Raw genomic sequence first — 16,423 nt, forward strand, 5'->3', positions numbered from 1 at the left:
ACCTGAGGAAACCTCTGAGCACCCTGCGTGGTATATCGTTGCATTTGTTACGTTGAATGGACTTTTCTGTTGTTTTGCCTGGAGTGTACTTTAAAGAATAAAACTGAAGTAAGTTTTATGCCTTTTCTTTTCTTTCTGTAACTTTTGTTACAGTAGTTAAATGGAACCTGTCAGTTGTTCCCAGCATGTAAAAGCAGCTACACCAACAGCCCTCAAGTTTCATTGTTGTAAACATAAAAGATTTGGAAACAATCAAAGGCAATATACCTTCAAAAATAGCTTTTGAAAAGTTCCTGTGCCATATGCTAATCATGACCCACCAGACCCATGGGCAAGCTGGACCGACTCAGCAGCAGAGCTGGTTGGGCCACCCATTAGACTGGTGGGTCGCTTATAGCATACAGTGCAGGAACTTTTCTGAACTATTTTTCAAGATATACTGCCTTTCCCATGGACTGTTCACACGGGGCAGATTATTGCACCAGAGCATTGTGGAATACGTCCTGCGGAATATTCAGCCCCAAAATCTGCCAATGTACGGATTTTGATGTGGAATTGAAAATAACAGAATCTTTCTGGCAAATATGCAGTTATAGGTGCGGAATTCAGGGACGGCATGTACCATGTGAAAGGTCCCTTACAGTCGGCCATTCACAAAATAGTTGTTAGCTGGCAACTGTCATCACCTAGAAGTGTTTTGACAAGTGACATTAATAGAATGACTTTCATTACGTAATGTAGCAGTATACGCTCTACAATGGATAAAAAAACAAACATACAATGGACTCTTTGCCTGGGAACCGGGTTGGGAGTTTCCATTCTTACTTTCCAGGTAACAGTTGAGGTTTGAGGAGCCCAAACAATGGCGGTTGTATTATTGCCGTGTGGGGGGTTCTGCATGTGACAATGTCCCCGGTCTACCGGCACCAGACTGTAATACAGCCGCTTCCCTTACTAGCTTGTTTCCGTGAAACGATTTGCAGGCAATGATGGGGGATACACATGTTCTACAGCGCTACATTTGTTGGGACACACCTGTTTGTCAAGTTGTATATTTAGAGAAAGAGGTGTATATTTAAGCAAATTGTTCATTAGGCAATAACTAGTTAGGACTTTAGTTAGGATTTTTCACAAGGCACAGAACTAGGACACGCTGATAATTCGACCTCACAATGTTATTCCTGTTGGGCGTGAATTCTGTACCTATTAAAATCTGCACGTCTTTACTTCCAAACCACAAGATTAAGTTTTGCAATGGAGAAGCTTCTGCTGTGAAATTAAGGATGTCTTGTGTGGTTGTTGTGGATTTCTAACCTACTGGAGATGTAATTCCGCAATTAAAGTCTTCAAATTAATATGCAAGATGTTCCGAAGAACACATTCTACAGTTGAAAAGGCAACAAAGTCTACACTAATCGACAAGATTCGCATCTGCGTTGCGTCCTGTGCACAATTTCGTCCCACTTGAAAGGTCCCCAATTATTCTCCTGATACTATGATATTAGAATTTTCGCACAATAAACCATGTGATTTAAGCCACAACTGCAGTCAAGTTAGGTTTGCATGTAGTGAGTCTGAAGCCCCCCTCTGTCCCCCATGTCATACGCTGCGCATCAGTAAGAAATCCTCTACAGACGGGGAATGCTGCAGATTTCTTGTTCAATCTTTTTTATTGAAAGTAGTAATAGAAATCAAGCATTAACATACATATCTCATACAGTAGCACTCGTAAAACATTTGTAGCATAGTATGTTAGGTTGAAGGGAGACATTGTCCATCCAGTTCAGCCTGTTTCCACCCACCCTTGTTGATCCAGAGGAAGGCAAAAAAAAAACCCAGTGAGGCAGAAGCCAATGTAGCCCATTTTGGGGGGAAAAATTCCTTCCCGACTCGATTATAGCAGTCAGAATAATAACTGGATCAACGCTTGAACGTTCCTACCTGACTCCAAGACCCGGATCAACAACCCTGCTGGTTATTTAATGTCTACATCCTGTAATATTATAGAGCTCTTTGTGTTTCTCCACAGCAAGGAAAATGGTGAGATCCAGTCCATCGTATTGTCAGTATTAGCCCTTAATTTTTATCTGAGAAACTCTTTCCGAAACATATCATCATTATACCAGGAGATACAAAAGTCTTCTCTTTATCTCTTTCTATTGACACCTTATAGCCTCTAACTCCTCTAACTTCTGCCAGGATTCTTCATCTCCCCCAAGGACAGCTATGCTTATAATTCTGTCTGAATAAGATTTATCCATGGCTGCCATGTGTCTAGGAAATCTTTTACTTTGTCATTCCGATAAGCATAGAGTTTTTCGTATAAGCAGTGGTCTGATATCATATGTTGTAACTCGGATAGTGTGGGTGTGTGAGGTTTTTTCCATTGTCTAGCTATCTGCATTTTACTGATAAGAGGATGTGTGTCACTAGTTTCTTATGCCTAAGGCCGCCTGCAGACGGGCGGAAATTCCGCGGCAGCATTTCCACCCCTGGAAGCTGCCATAGGATTGCATTAACAAACGCAATCCTATGCAGACAGCCGCGATTTGGCCGCGCGAAATCTTGCGCGGCAAGCAAATCGCTGCATGCTCTATTTCTGTGCGTGGCTCACCGGCTCCGCTCTGCGCATGCGCCGGCTGCCGCAGCCGGCACATGATAGAGCCGGGGCCACGGGAGAGATGAGTGACCGCGCTGCTCTCTGCAAACGCTCGGGTCGGGTCCCGCTGCGAGAATTCTCGCAGCCAGATCCGACCCGGCCATCTGCAGGCAGCCTAATTGGAATGTCTTCTATTCCAGGCAGGAGGATCGCTATCTCCTAGGTAGGAGGGACTCTAACCCTCGTAATCCTAGAAATCAGGGAGAAAAGTGGCCTCCAAACACATTGCATTTATGGGCAACCCCAGAATATGTGAACAAGCGTGCCTCTTTGTCCACAGCCCCTCCAGCAGATTTCAAGATGTCCTCAATATGTTTGTAGAATTCTGCAAATGACACAGAAAATGTCCACAAATATATCAAGTGTGAACTTGGCCTTAAAGGGAACCTGATAACTTAAACACTCTGTCCGAACTGCTGGCATCATGTTATAGAGCAGGAAGAGCTGAGTAAATTGATATATAGTTTTATGGAGAAAGATTCAGTATAACTTGTATTTGACGTTATGGGAGATGTACAAAAATAAGAAAGGAAAATTTCAGAAAAAAATAAAAAAAATATATAAAAAAGAACATGACCTACCACTGTCGCCAACCAAAACTGTCGCCATATGCACCCTGTAATCCCAAACAATACAAATTATATGTCAAAATGTCTGAAAATAAATGAGGTACCTATTTCCGTAGTTTATTTTAGTGTAAATGTACTAGTTTTAAAAACAAACAACTATAATTATATTTTATTTTTTTAAACTACAAAAGGCAAAAAAAGTCGGTAAAAATATATATAATAAAATAGCCCTAGTCACGGGGAAAAAAAGCAGCAAAAATTATTTTCGGAGCCAAAAAAATAAAATAGAGCAGTAAAACCACCACATGGGTAAAATACCTAAAAAGTGTCTTGTCCTTTAGAACCGAAACTCCCTGATCCTTAAGGGGTATACTGTCCTTTTGTCTGTAGATCTGGTTTTGGGGTAGACAGGGGGTTACATGTAAATTTCTCTCCCTGGCAAAAATTAGGCATTTTCCAATCCCTATCGATAGAATGGCCAACACGCCCCAAATGTGTACAGAATAACGAAATGGAAGAAACTTAAAAAATAATTAAAAGTGAAAACTATATCAGTTTATATCATCTATAAACTGGTGTGAAAAGGCCCTTTATTCAGTACAGGATGTCTCCCATTTGTTCCTGTATCCATCTATGCAAATTAATATCAACCACCGTCCACAAGTCATTTGTAAATTATGGAAAGTAGCGCAAGAGGAAATTTATTTTGCGGTTCACTTGTTTTTTGCATAATATGCAAACAGGAAATGATCAAAAGAAATTTGAAACAAAACACAAAGAGATGAGGTATTTGCGCTCCAGATATGGAAAAAAGAAAAATAATAGAGGATCCTTTTAAGGAAATCCAGAGGAAAGTGGACTTACTTATCCAGTATGGAGTCCGTCAGCAGACTGAACTCCACAGCAAATGGTGCACTTCAGTCTAAAGCTGTATTTACACACACAGATGATTGCTCAAAATTCGTCAGAAACTGACAGTTTTGAGTGATACTTTTGCATTAGCTACTAATGGGCTAATCAGTCCATTAGAAGCTAACTAATTTCATTTGCATGTATTTCGAGAACAGCGGGTGGTCTGTTCTCTAAATACACCACCATTGTTCTCCAGCAGGACAGCTGAAGAATGTTATCAGTGCTGCTCATGGAGAACTCAGCATCCAGTCTTTCTTATCAGGAACAATGGATTTTAAGCTGAGCTGAACTCAGCGATGGACGAAAAGTGCACGGTAAGTGCACGGTGGGCACACATTTACACACAATGATTATCGTTCACATGATGGCTTTTGAGCGAATGTTGAACAAATTTTGAGCGATAATCGTTGTATGTAAAAGGGCCATTATAATCCCTTAGGTGTGTGATCCTAATCAGGTCAGGAGAGCAGCAAGAGGAAGAAATCCGAGGTATCCAGCCTCGGCAGTATACAGTGTGAAGACAAGAGAAAAAAGATCAGCCCCTCTGCGCTACTTAGCCACCTATAGGTAGATTATCATGCAGATTGTAGAGTAGAAATCACTTATTTTACTGGGGGGATCTGGAATCATCCATTCCTCCAGCTGCAAGTATGCTTTGAGAAGTATGGCAGCCACGGTACTTCTTCCTCAGTTTCTTTATTTATGAATATCCAAATAACAGCCAACATCCAACAAAACATGACATGGGTAGTCACAGGTAATGCGTTTCAGGGTTTACATGCCCTTTTATCAAGCCTAGCAGTGGTGTGTGATCTTGCTTATTTATAAAGCTGAATTCATACCTGTTAGTGGCTTCTCTGTATGGGCCTGCGGCGCATGGGTCTGACGTCAGTCACTGCCCCTGGCGTGTATAGCACGTGTGTGGTTACAATGAGTTCCACCGTGCATCTCAATCATGGTCACGCGGCACATGGGTTCAACAAAATCAGTGTTAAAACATTAAAGACATGCTGTGCAGCAACAACTAATCAACATGATTAAAGGGTTATTCCTAATCAGGTCAGGAGAGCTTATTTATAAAGCTGAAATCACACCTGTTAGTGGCTTCTCCATATGGGCCTGTGGCGCATGGGTCAGACGTCAGTCACTGCCCCAAGCGCGTATAGAACGTGTGTTGTTACAATGCATTCCACCATACGTCTTAATCATGGTCGCGCTGCGCATGGGTCTGACATCAGTCACTGCCCCAAGCGCATACAGCACGTGTGTGGTTACAGTGTGCTCCACGTGCGTCTCAATCATGGTCATGCAGGACACTGCGCAATGACGCAACAGAGAGTTCGTCATCGTGGCAGGCATCTCCTGCGTTCCACAATGGGCATAATGCCCGATATTGAATTACAGATTGTTATTCAGGTATAACATCTAGCTATCTGTATTCTATATCTATCCTCTATGAGGGCTCATTCAGATGAGTGATACATGCAGGAAATGAATTAGATTAGGTACATTACATAGGAGGGCCAATACTTTTAAACTTAGCATTAAATAATCAAGTTGTGACCCCTTTACTTTTCCTATTTAGGACATAAAGAATGGTTGTGCCAAATTTCATGTTTGCATGACCCCGGGAAGTTAAAAAATAAGATTAAGTACATTACAAAGGAGTGCCAATACTTTTGCACTTAGCATTGAATTTTCAAGTTGTGACCTCTTTACTTTTCCTATTTAAAACCTAAAGAATGGTTGTGCCAAATTTCATGTTTGCACGATACCGGGTAGTTACATTACATTGGGGTGCTAATACTGTTGCACTTAGCATTGAATAATCAAGTTGTGACTCCTTTACCTTTCCTATTCAGGACCTAAAGAATTCTCCTTCCAAATTTTATGTCTGTGCCACATCGGGAAGTTAGAGAATTAGATTGGGTACATTACACAGGTGTGCCAATACTTTTGCACTTAGCATTGAATTTTTAGTTCCAAAAGTTTTTATTGAGTTTTCAAAATACAATCAAGTCTTGCGCTTTTGAATCCCAACGCAGGGGGTGCCTTAGTAGTATTAAACAGTAAACATTAATATAACATGTTGTGTAAAGTAGGATTCCACCATATTCTTAATGCATTTAATAAGCTGGCTTAGATGCTCGTATTCTTTTTCTCCTCCGTGTCTTTTAATTCCACCATTGTGTGTTATATAGTCCCTTCTGTGTCTCCCCTCCCCCACTCCCCCACCCCCCAAGTTGTTTTTCTTTATTTGTTCCTTTATCGATTTGGTCTCTTATGAACTAAGGGGTTTGGTTAAACCTGGTATTTCTAGTGATTCAGCCCAGGGTCTCTAGGTCTTAAGGAATAAGTCCATATTGTCCTCCCTCATGGCCGACAATTTTTCATAAAGCATCATTCTTGATGTTCTTGTTATGATTGGTTCTATATGGAGGGCGGGTTTCAGCCATTGGGATGCAATGTAGATTTTGGTCGCCATACAGATCTGTTGCGATAGCTTATGTTGTTGGTTGTTATAGCCCATGGGTTTGTCAGCCAGGAGGCATATAGATGGCGTGAGGGGAAACGTCTTTCCCAGCACTCTGGATATGAGGTTGGTTATTCTTCTCCAGAGGGCGGTCACTATGGGGCAAGTCCACCATGTATGGGATATTGTACCTAGATTGTTGCATCCCCTAAAACAATTCGGGGAAGTGGTGGGGGAGTATTTGTTGATCGTTGTGAGGACTAGGCATGATCTGTGAAAATTTTTTACAGTGGTTTCTGCTAAAATTATTTGGTGACTACCCTTAGCAATGAAGGTGCAGCAGTGATGCCACCACAGTAGAGAAAGGGAAATGCCTAGATCTGACTCCCAGCGCTGCATGAAGGGGAGTTTGGTTTCTGCGGGAGGTTTGTTTATGGAGGCATAGAGTGTGGATATTATGCCTGGTTGGAGTGGGGACCATAAGCAGGTTCCCTTGAAGGACGTATGGGTAGTTGGCAGGCTAGTAGTGCTTAGCAGGGAGCGTAGAAAACTATTTACTTGCCTTAACTCAAACCATAGGTTTTCTGGGATTGAATTTTTATCAGTTGTTGCATGGGTAGTAGTTTTCCGCAGGGCATGAAGTGGTATAAGGACGTGATATGTTTGGTTCGCCATCATTGGTAGTTTTGTTCTTGTAAGCTGAGAGGAAAGGCTTGGTTGAGGATCACCGGTAGTAGTTGCGGGATAGGTGACATCATGGCATATTTAAATCTGTTTTTTCTCCAGATGAAAAATTGGTGGTGGGTTAGTGGGGCTGAATGTTGCATGTTTGTAGGTTTCCCAAAATGCGATACCCAGGTCTATCGGAGCAAAGAGGAAAGCCTCCACATCTACCCACAGGGGTCTCTTTGTGCCAGTGAACATTGGGGGGATTTGTGACAATTGAGCTGCTAGGTAATACTTTTTCAAGTTGGGTACTGATATACCTCCGATTCTTTAATGGTAGTGCATTACCTTCTGTTTGATTCTAGGTTATTTATTTCTCCAGATAAATTGGAATATGGCCTTCTGCATTTCCTGTAGATTGTTAGGGGGGATTCCTATGGGTAGGCATCTGAACAGATAGAGTAAACGGGGCAGGACATTCATTTTAATAGAGTTAATACGTCCTATCCATGAAATGGTGGAATGGTTCCATTTCTTTAGATCTGCTTTTAATTCTGCGAAGAAAGCGGGGTAGTTCTTTTTGTATAAGGTGTCTAGTTTGGGGGTGAGTTTGATACCAAGGTATGTGATGTAATGTTGGCATTAGAGATGAGCGAACGTACTCGGTAAAGCACTACTCGTCCGAGTAATGTGCTTTATCCGAGTACCTCCCCGCTCGTCCTGAAAGATTCGGGGAGCGCCGCGGAGCGGGGAGAGCGGGGAGGAACGGAGGGGAGATCTCTCTCTCCTTCTCTCCCGCCCGCTCTCCCCTGCTCCCCGCCGCAACTCACCTGTCAGCAGCGGCGCTCCCCGAATCTTTCAGGACGAGCGGGGAGGTACTCGGATAAAGCACATTACTCGGACGAGTAGTGCTTTACCTAGTACGTTCGCTCATCTCTAGTTGGCATGCTTTAAATCCGAAATTTAGTTCTATGAGTTTTTGTGAATGTGGAGGGATATTGTGGAATAAGGCTTCAGTTTTGTCCATGTTCACTACCAGTCCTGAAACTTCGGCAAAAGAGTCTAAGATTTTTATTAGGTTTGGTAGTGAGTAGAGATGAGCGAACGTACTCGGATAAGCACTACTCGTCCGAGTAATGTGCTTTATCCGAGTACCTCCCCGCTCGTCCTGAAAGATTCGGGGAGCGCCGCTGCTGACAGGTGAGTCGCAGCGGGGAGCGGGGCAGAGCGGGCGGGAGAGAAGGAGAGAAAGATCTCCCCTCCGTTCCTCCCCGCTCTCCCCTGCAGCTCCCCGCTCCGCAGCGCGTCCCGAATCTTTCAGGACGAGCAGAGAGGTACTCGGATAAAGCACATTACTCGGACGAGTAGTGCTTATCCGAGTACGTTCGCTCATCTCTAGTAGTGAGGTGAGGGGTTTAGTTAGAGTGAGCAGGATGTCATCTGCGAATAGGCTAGCTTTGTATTCTTTGTCTCCTGCAATCACCCCAGCTATGTTTGGGTTCTTTCTAATGATTTGTGCAAGGGGCTCCATCGCTAGGGCAAAGAGGGCTGGGGATAGAGGGCAGCCCTGCTTTGTCCCCTTCTGGACCAATATTTTATTTACTGTTGAGGTGGGAAGTTTTAGTTCTGCTGAGTGGGTTGAGTATAGGGCTTGTAGTGCCGTAATACAGTTCCCCTGGATACCTGCCTTCTTTAGGACTGCAAATAGATAGTCCCATGATAAACTATCAAAGGCTTTTTCGATATCTAAGGCTAGGGTTAGTTGTGGTGTTTTATTGGTGTTTGATATATGCATGAGGTTGAGGACTTTTCTAATATTGTCTGGTGCCTGTCGGGAGGGGATAAAGCCCACCTGATCTGTGAAAAGGGCTGTGAAAGGGAGGTGATGTATTTTTTATAGTACAGGGCGGCAAGGCCGTCCGGGCCTGGGGCTTTGCCTGGTTTCAAAAGCTTGATGGTCTCCTCCACCTCTTCTACAGAAATGTGCTGGTTGAGGTGGTCGTTTTGATGTTCTGAAAGCTGTGGGAGTGTTAAATTATTTAGAAAGTCTTGGGGGGGGCAGAGGGAGATTTTTGGGGTTTGTATTTATAAAGTTTGTTGTAAAAGTCAAGGAACGTGTTAGGTATTTTATCAGGGTTCGCAGTGCATGATCCATTAGTAGGGATGAGCGAACGTGTCCGTTACGGACACATCCGCACCCGGACACCGGCTTTGCCGAACACTGCAGTGTTCGCGCGTAAGTGTCCGGGTGCCGCCGGGGGGCGGGGAGATGCGCGGCGGCGCGGGCGGCAGTAGCGGGGAACAGGGGGGAGCCCTCTCTCTCTCCCTCTCCCCCCCACTCCCCGCCGCACCCCCCCGCGCTGCCACGGCGGCCCCCGAACTTTTTCGCCCGAACACTGAAGTGTTCGCAAAGTTCGGTGTTCGGGCGAAAAAGGGGCGGAGCCGAACGTGTTCGCTCATCTCTATCCATTAGGTGTTCTAATGGAGTGGACGATGTTAATTTTTTCTTTCGTTCTGAGGCGAGCCGCCAGTAATTTATCAGGTTTATTGGCTAGTTTGAAATAAAGTCCATTGAAGGGCCTTTTCTGCCTGGGTTGTATATAGAAGATTGATTTGTAGCTTAGTATCCCGAATGTTTTTTGTCAAACCTATACTAGGACGTTGTTGGTTGGCTATTTCTAGCAGGGCGAGGCGTCTTTCTAGTGCTTGTGGAGCTTGTGTTTTTTTCTTCTTTTTAAAAGCGGCAATTCTGGAGATTTGGCCTCTCATGTGGGCTTTATGAGCCAGCCATACCCAAACTGGTTTTGAAGTGTTGTTATCGTTTGTTGCCAGAAATTCCGCCAGTTTTTTTGATGTTTGTGCAAAAGTTATGGGATCTTTTAGTATAGATTCGTTGAGTCTCCATCTCCTAGGCAGAGACTGCGGGATAGAGTTTATAAATTAAGTGAAGACCATGTCATAATCTGACCAGGCGCATGGGATGTGTCTTGACTGAGCAAGTGTGGGGAGTAAGTGGGTTGAAACCAGGGTCCAATCAATGCGTGAGTAGGATTTGTGCAGGGCCGAAAAGAGGGTATAGCCTCTGCTTATGCCGTGGATCTCCCTCCAACTATCTGCTAGTGCTAGATCTTTTAGTGTAGCGGTTATCGAAGTCCTTTGCGAGGGGCTTAATTTATCTATGCTTTGTGAAGATCGGTCCAGGGCCGGTGAAAGAACCATGTTGAAGTCTCCCATCCAATATATTGAGGCTTTCGGTATCTCTTAGTTTTCTGGAGATTTGGGTGAATAGTTTGTAAGGGTTATTAATGGGGGCGTATGAGTTTACTAGAACTATTTTATGCTCCTGGAGCGTACCATGTAGTATGATGTATCTACCCTGAGGGTCTGATTCTGTTTTGCTTATTACGAGGGGAAAGGAGTTGTGTAAAAGAATCATGACTCCTTGATGTTTTTTGGTTGCTACCGACGAAAAAGTTCTAGCATATTGAGGGCGCAGGTAGCTAGGGGCAGAGGAGGAGGAAAAGTGGGTTTCTTGAAGGCAAATGATATCGGGCTTAATTTTAAGATATTGCATAAATGCTTTCCTTCTCTTAAGTGGGGAATTGAATCCTTAAACGTTGTGTGAGATTATGGTGGCCATATTGGGAAGGAGGGAGGAGGCTGAGCATTTCTGGAGCATAGCCAAGGCTTTTGGGAAGTTGTATGGTGGTGAGCATTAGGCAGGTGGTGTGTAGGAATAGATTTCAGTGCAGAATGTAACATTGTAGAAATAACAAGTAAAACCAATAGCAGGGTGTCAAACAGAAATGGGTTTTAGAACCCAAGATAACCCAAACTGAGTGTTCCCTTAAGTTCGTGAAAAGGGGACACTCAAATTCTGGTAAGGATTGGGTGTCAAGTTTCTCAGCCCCGTCCCAGTGCGAAAATTTGTCATAACTTTTAACAGAAACAACTGAATATATCAATCTAGTTCACTAGATTATTTTGACCTTACAACTCAGGTGGAAAATATTTCTAGGTACCATTGTATTTTTCCGCGTGGAGCCCATGCATCTCTTGTGGTGATGTTAATTCTGTGTCTCCTCAACCGTTACGGTGGAGGTCAACTATGTGAGAATTAAATGATACAGGGCCCGAGGCGGGCAAAACATTTGTGGGTTTCGAACAAATTGCATAGTCTCGCGGTGGAGACAGTGCCTTCGCTTATCATCATTGCGCATATCTGCATCGGTCTGTCCATGAATGTCTCAGGGTAGATCACCTTTCGGTGGGCAGTGTCCAGCAAGTATTGGGGAATAGTCATAAGGGAGTTGAGCCATCCCACGCCCCCCAAAGGAGGGCCTGGGAGAGCCCAACTCCGTCAGGATTAACAAACACTACCACTTAAGCGATACGTATCTGATTCAGGCATTCTGGGCTCGGTTTTCGGTTATGTTCATTCTGCGACGGGGGTTCCCCGCTGTTGTCCAGGAGTGCGTTGGTCATTGTTGTCTGGGGGATCTGCTCAGTTCGTTCACGTAGGGAATGTGTTCTTCTAACATACGCTTTCCTTCTTCCATGTTTCTTATCGAGAGCGATCTTTGGTTGATTCGGACCAGCAGAGCGAATGGAAAGTTCCAGCGATATCTTATATTTGCTTGCTGCAGGGCCAAGGTTACAGGTCTCAGGGCTTGTCTCTTTGCGAGGGTGGACGGAGCGATGTCGACAAACATTTGGACTGAATGGGGGACCCCCGGCAGTGAGTCCAGATTGCGGGCCGCTACTAGAAGTTGGTCTCGCATCTTGGAGTAATGTAGCTTTAAAATTGTGTCTCTTGGAAGGTCAGTGTTGGCTGGTCTTGAAAGGGCACGATGTAGTCTATCTATACGTAGGGATTTCTGCGTTACTTGGGGGAGGAGAGCAGAGAACAGGTTCATAGCAGCTTCTTTCAGGTTGATGATAGATTCTGGGAGGCCTCGAATGCATATGTTGGCTCTCCTGCTCTGGTTTTCAAGGTCCTCGCATTTTAGTTCGAGAGCTTCCACTCTTTCAGCGTAGTCATCCCATCTCGCTCTTTCATGATCTAGCGCATTGATGATGTCATCGGTCTTGTGTTCAAGATCGTTGGTTCACTGACCTAGATCGTTGATTTGTCTGGAGATGTCGTGAACTGCTGCCTCGAGTTCCTCTCGAAACAGTTTCTTGATGTGAGTAAGGAGCGTAGAGTCTGATGAGGAAAGGTCAGGAATATGATGCGTGGCTGGTGGGTCAGTGTTCTGACCGGTGCTTTGGGTGTCTCCGTTATCGGGATTATGGGGTGACTGTTCCATTTGCGCTAGTGGGGAAAATTGGTTACTCGAAAACAGTTATGGTAATGTACACTGGGATGCTGTAGGCTGGCCCTTATTTTGTCTGCTGATCCTCCTGGACATATTAGGTATTCAAAATTGTGAGGTCTTCTGGTTTGGTGCTGAGTAATGATTCTGTTCTGAAGAGTGGGACGGGGTCAGAGCGCAGCTCATGGGTAGGCCGTAGTCATTCCACTAACTGCGTATGACCCTTTTCCTATGAGGAGCAGTAGGAGTCCTTGTGTTTGTTCTTGAATATAAGCTTAAGTATATGGCCGGTTGTAGGGTGTCTTTATGGGAGATGATGTATGGCTGGCCTTTGCAATTACAGAATTCAGATGTTACGTAGTATCTGTGTCGCAGATCTGGGGCTGCAGAGCAAGTATGCAGGTGGTCCCTTTGTTGTGCTGGCTCTGGGTCTCCTGCAGGCTGCAAGGCTTGTCTGACTGTCTCTTGGGCCTTTATTCAGTGAGTCCCGCTGCCAGAGAGAAGGGGGGTTTCTCTCTGGGTAAATTAGAGAATTAGATTAAGTACATTATAAAGGGGTGCCAATACTTTTGCACTTAGCATTGAGTAATCAAGTTGTGACCCCTTTACTTCTCCTATTTAGGACCAAAAGAATGTTCCTGCCAAATTTCATGTTTATTTGACACCAAGAAGTTACATTACATAGGGGTGCCAATACTTTTGCAGTTAGCATTGAATAATTAAGTTGTGACCCCTTTACTCTTCAAGTTTGGTACCTAAAGAATGGTTGTACGATATCAGGAAGTTAGAGAATTAGATTAGGTACATTACACAGGTGTGCCAATAGCATTGAATAATCAAGTTGTGACCCCTTTACTTTTCCTATGTAGGACCTAAAGAATGGTCATGCCAAATTTCATGTTTGTACAACATCGGGAAGTTAGAGAATTAAATTAAGTACATTACATAGGGGTGCCAATACTTTTGCACTTAGCATTGAAAAATCAAGTTGTGACCCCTTTACTTTACTTATGTGAAATTTAGTTGTCTATAATAGTGTCCATTTATTTGTTATCAATCATATATACAGTATGTGTGTTTGTTTATACTTAACTATGAGTTAATTCTTAGACATTTGTGCCTTACACAACCCCCCCCCCCAAAAGCATAATAATAAAGGATAGATATAGGATACAGATAGCTAGATGTTATACCTAAATATCAAACTTTAATCCAATATCGGGCATTATGTATGTTGTGGAACGCATTTGGAACGCAGATGACGCCTGCTGCGATGACGAACTCTCTGTTGCGTCATTGTGCGGCATCCCAGGTGACCGTGATTGAGACACATCGTGAAACGCATTGTAACCACACACGTGCTATACACACCTGGGGCAGTGACTGACGTCAGACCCATGCGCCGCAGGCCCATACGGAGAAGCCACTAACAGATATGAATACAGCTTTATAAATAAGCAAGATCACACACCACTGCTAGGCTTGATGAAAGGGTAAATAAAACCTGAAACGCGTTACCTGTGACTACCCATGTCGTGTTTTGCTGGATGTTGGCTGTTATTTGAATATTCATAAATAAAGAAACTAAGGAAGAAGTACCGTGGCTGCCATACTTCTCAAAGCAAACTTGGAGCCAGAGTAATGGATGATTCCAGACTCCCTCCCCCCCAGTGAAGTAAATGATTTCTACTCTACCATCTGCACGATAATCTACCTATAGGTGGCTAAGTAGTGCAAAGGGGCTGAGCTTTTTTCTCTTGTCTTCACACTGTATACTGCCGAGGCTGGATAACCTGGATTTCTTCCTCTTGCTGCTCTCCTGACCTGATTAGGATCACACACCTAAGGGATTATAAAGGCCCTTTTACATACAACGATAGCCATCTTTGTAAATGTGCGCCCATCATGTACTTACCATGCGCTTTTTATCCATTGCTGAGTTCAGCTCAGGTTAATATCCATCAGGATTGATAAGACAGACCGCACACAGAGTTCTCCGTGGGCAGCGCTGGTAACATTCTTTCAGCAGCTGTCCCGCTGGAGAACAATAGCGATGTATTTAGAGAACAGACCACCCGCTGTGAGCGGCGTCCAGCACTGTGATCCGACGCATGTCTGCAAGGCCCCATTGATTTCAATTGGAGCGTTATACCGCAATTAACGCAATGTTCAAAACGCCACGTTAATCGCGGTACAAAGCGCCTGTGTGAGAGAGGCCTTATAGCATAGTGCGAGTGGAACTGCACAGAGGGGGGTTTGCCGCTCTTTCAAGTAATCTAATTATGTCTGAAATATAACTATTCAGTTGATGTGAAATATTTAGTTTTTTATGGTTATGCTGGCGTATGTACAGCGTTTTATACACACCCACAGAAGGGGTGGAAGGAGTACAAAGTGATTTTTCAAAATTGCAGCATGCTCTAAGGTCTGGCATTTTTCTGGCAATTTCTTATAGGCTTCTTTATAGGAATAAACTCCAAAGAAATAACACGACAACCCCCCCTCCCCAAAACACCGGTAAAGAAAAGGTAGGCATCATCCAAAAAATGTGTGGAACGGACAGGAGTAGGACATGTGACAAGTTTTTTTACATCCATTTAGTGTGAAAAACATCAATGAGCATAGCCTTATAGCCAGTGCCATCTTAATGCATCGGCCTGTGGGCCCTACAAGCATAGGGGCCACATACTAATCTATGTATGTTAACATTTTAATACACCATGTATCATATATGATAATGTTGTGTGGCGGGATATGAACTTGGCTCCAATCTGTCTATGCCATGTGTGAAGACTTTAATTTTGTCACTTTCTGTTTCACTTTCAAATTACCCAGAATTCCTTTTGTAAATTACCCATGATTCCTATTGTAAATTACCCATAATTTCTATAATAAAAAGAGATTTCCTGACAAATGGATGTGTGGATCATCTTGTGTAGCGTAGTACATTGTCTCGCTACTTTCTAGTGCAGAGTAGCCTGACACTATGAACAAAGAGACGTCTACAGTGCAAGAGGAAGATGGACCCTAGAGACTTAGGCCTCATGTCCACTGGGTAAATGGAATTGTGGATTCCGCGGCGGATTTTGCCCATAGTGAATCATTGGGAGAAAAACCGCGGCATGCTCCATTTACCGCGGAATCCGCGCGGATTGGCAACATTGCTATCACATTGATAGCAATGTATGCGGATATCTGCATGTAAAAAAATGCCATTTAAAGCAAATCCGTGCGGAATCCGTGGCAGATTCTGCGCAGATTGTATTTTTTGAGTGGACATGAGGCCTTAGACTTTCGGTTCTCCGGTCTAGGTCGCTGGTTACTAACTTGCTCGTCCTCCTGAGTTTGCTTAACGTCATCCCGTGCTTGCTGTATCCCCATATAATACATTTTTCCAGGTGAACAACCCTTTAATCATGTTGATTAGTTGTTGCTGCACAGCATGTCTTTAATGTTTCAACACCAATTTTGTTGGAAGTGCCAATAAAATAAATATATGTTTCATTTTATCAACCATTTACATTTTTATTCCTGTGAGTAGTTGTTGTAGGGGCCCAGTAGACTTCTTTGCCTGGTGGTTCATAATGCTGTTAAGACTGCAATGCTTAGAGCCCTATAATGGGGCACTGTCCTTGGCCATGGATTAACATGGACCGCCAATGAGTTAGAGGCCAATCAGTAAAAATAGATTGTGTATGGGCAGCATTAGTTTCTACCTCCTTTTTTTTTGCTAACCTACGTATAGTAAGAACAGTTTCACACAAGCATAATGAGAACACTTTTTGGGGCCATATTACAGCGGCCCATCTCAGCCTGATTACAGGTATTA

General features: G+C 43.7%; 1 protein-coding gene across 5 annotated transcripts in view; it reads left to right on the plus strand.

The window, feature by feature from the left end:
- The window catches only part of LOC136621562 (beta-1,3-galactosyltransferase 2-like), a 57,188-nt gene that overhangs the window by 12,330 nt on the left and 28,435 nt on the right, over positions 1-16,423 (plus strand). For 2 of the 5 annotated variants that reach the window (XM_066597100.1, XM_066597102.1), the window contains exon 2: positions 15,050-15,122. The exons of the other annotated variants lie outside the window; for them this stretch is intronic. The gene's annotated coding sequence lies outside the window, so the exon portion shown is untranslated. The remainder of the gene's footprint in view (positions 1-15,049; positions 15,123-16,423) is intronic. 5 annotated transcript variants of the gene reach the window in all.

Source organism: Eleutherodactylus coqui, chromosome 3 (assembly GCF_035609145.1).
Source record: "Eleutherodactylus coqui strain aEleCoq1 chromosome 3, aEleCoq1.hap1, whole genome shotgun sequence".
Classification (NCBI taxonomy): Eukaryota; Metazoa; Chordata; class Amphibia; order Anura; family Eleutherodactylidae; genus Eleutherodactylus; species Eleutherodactylus coqui.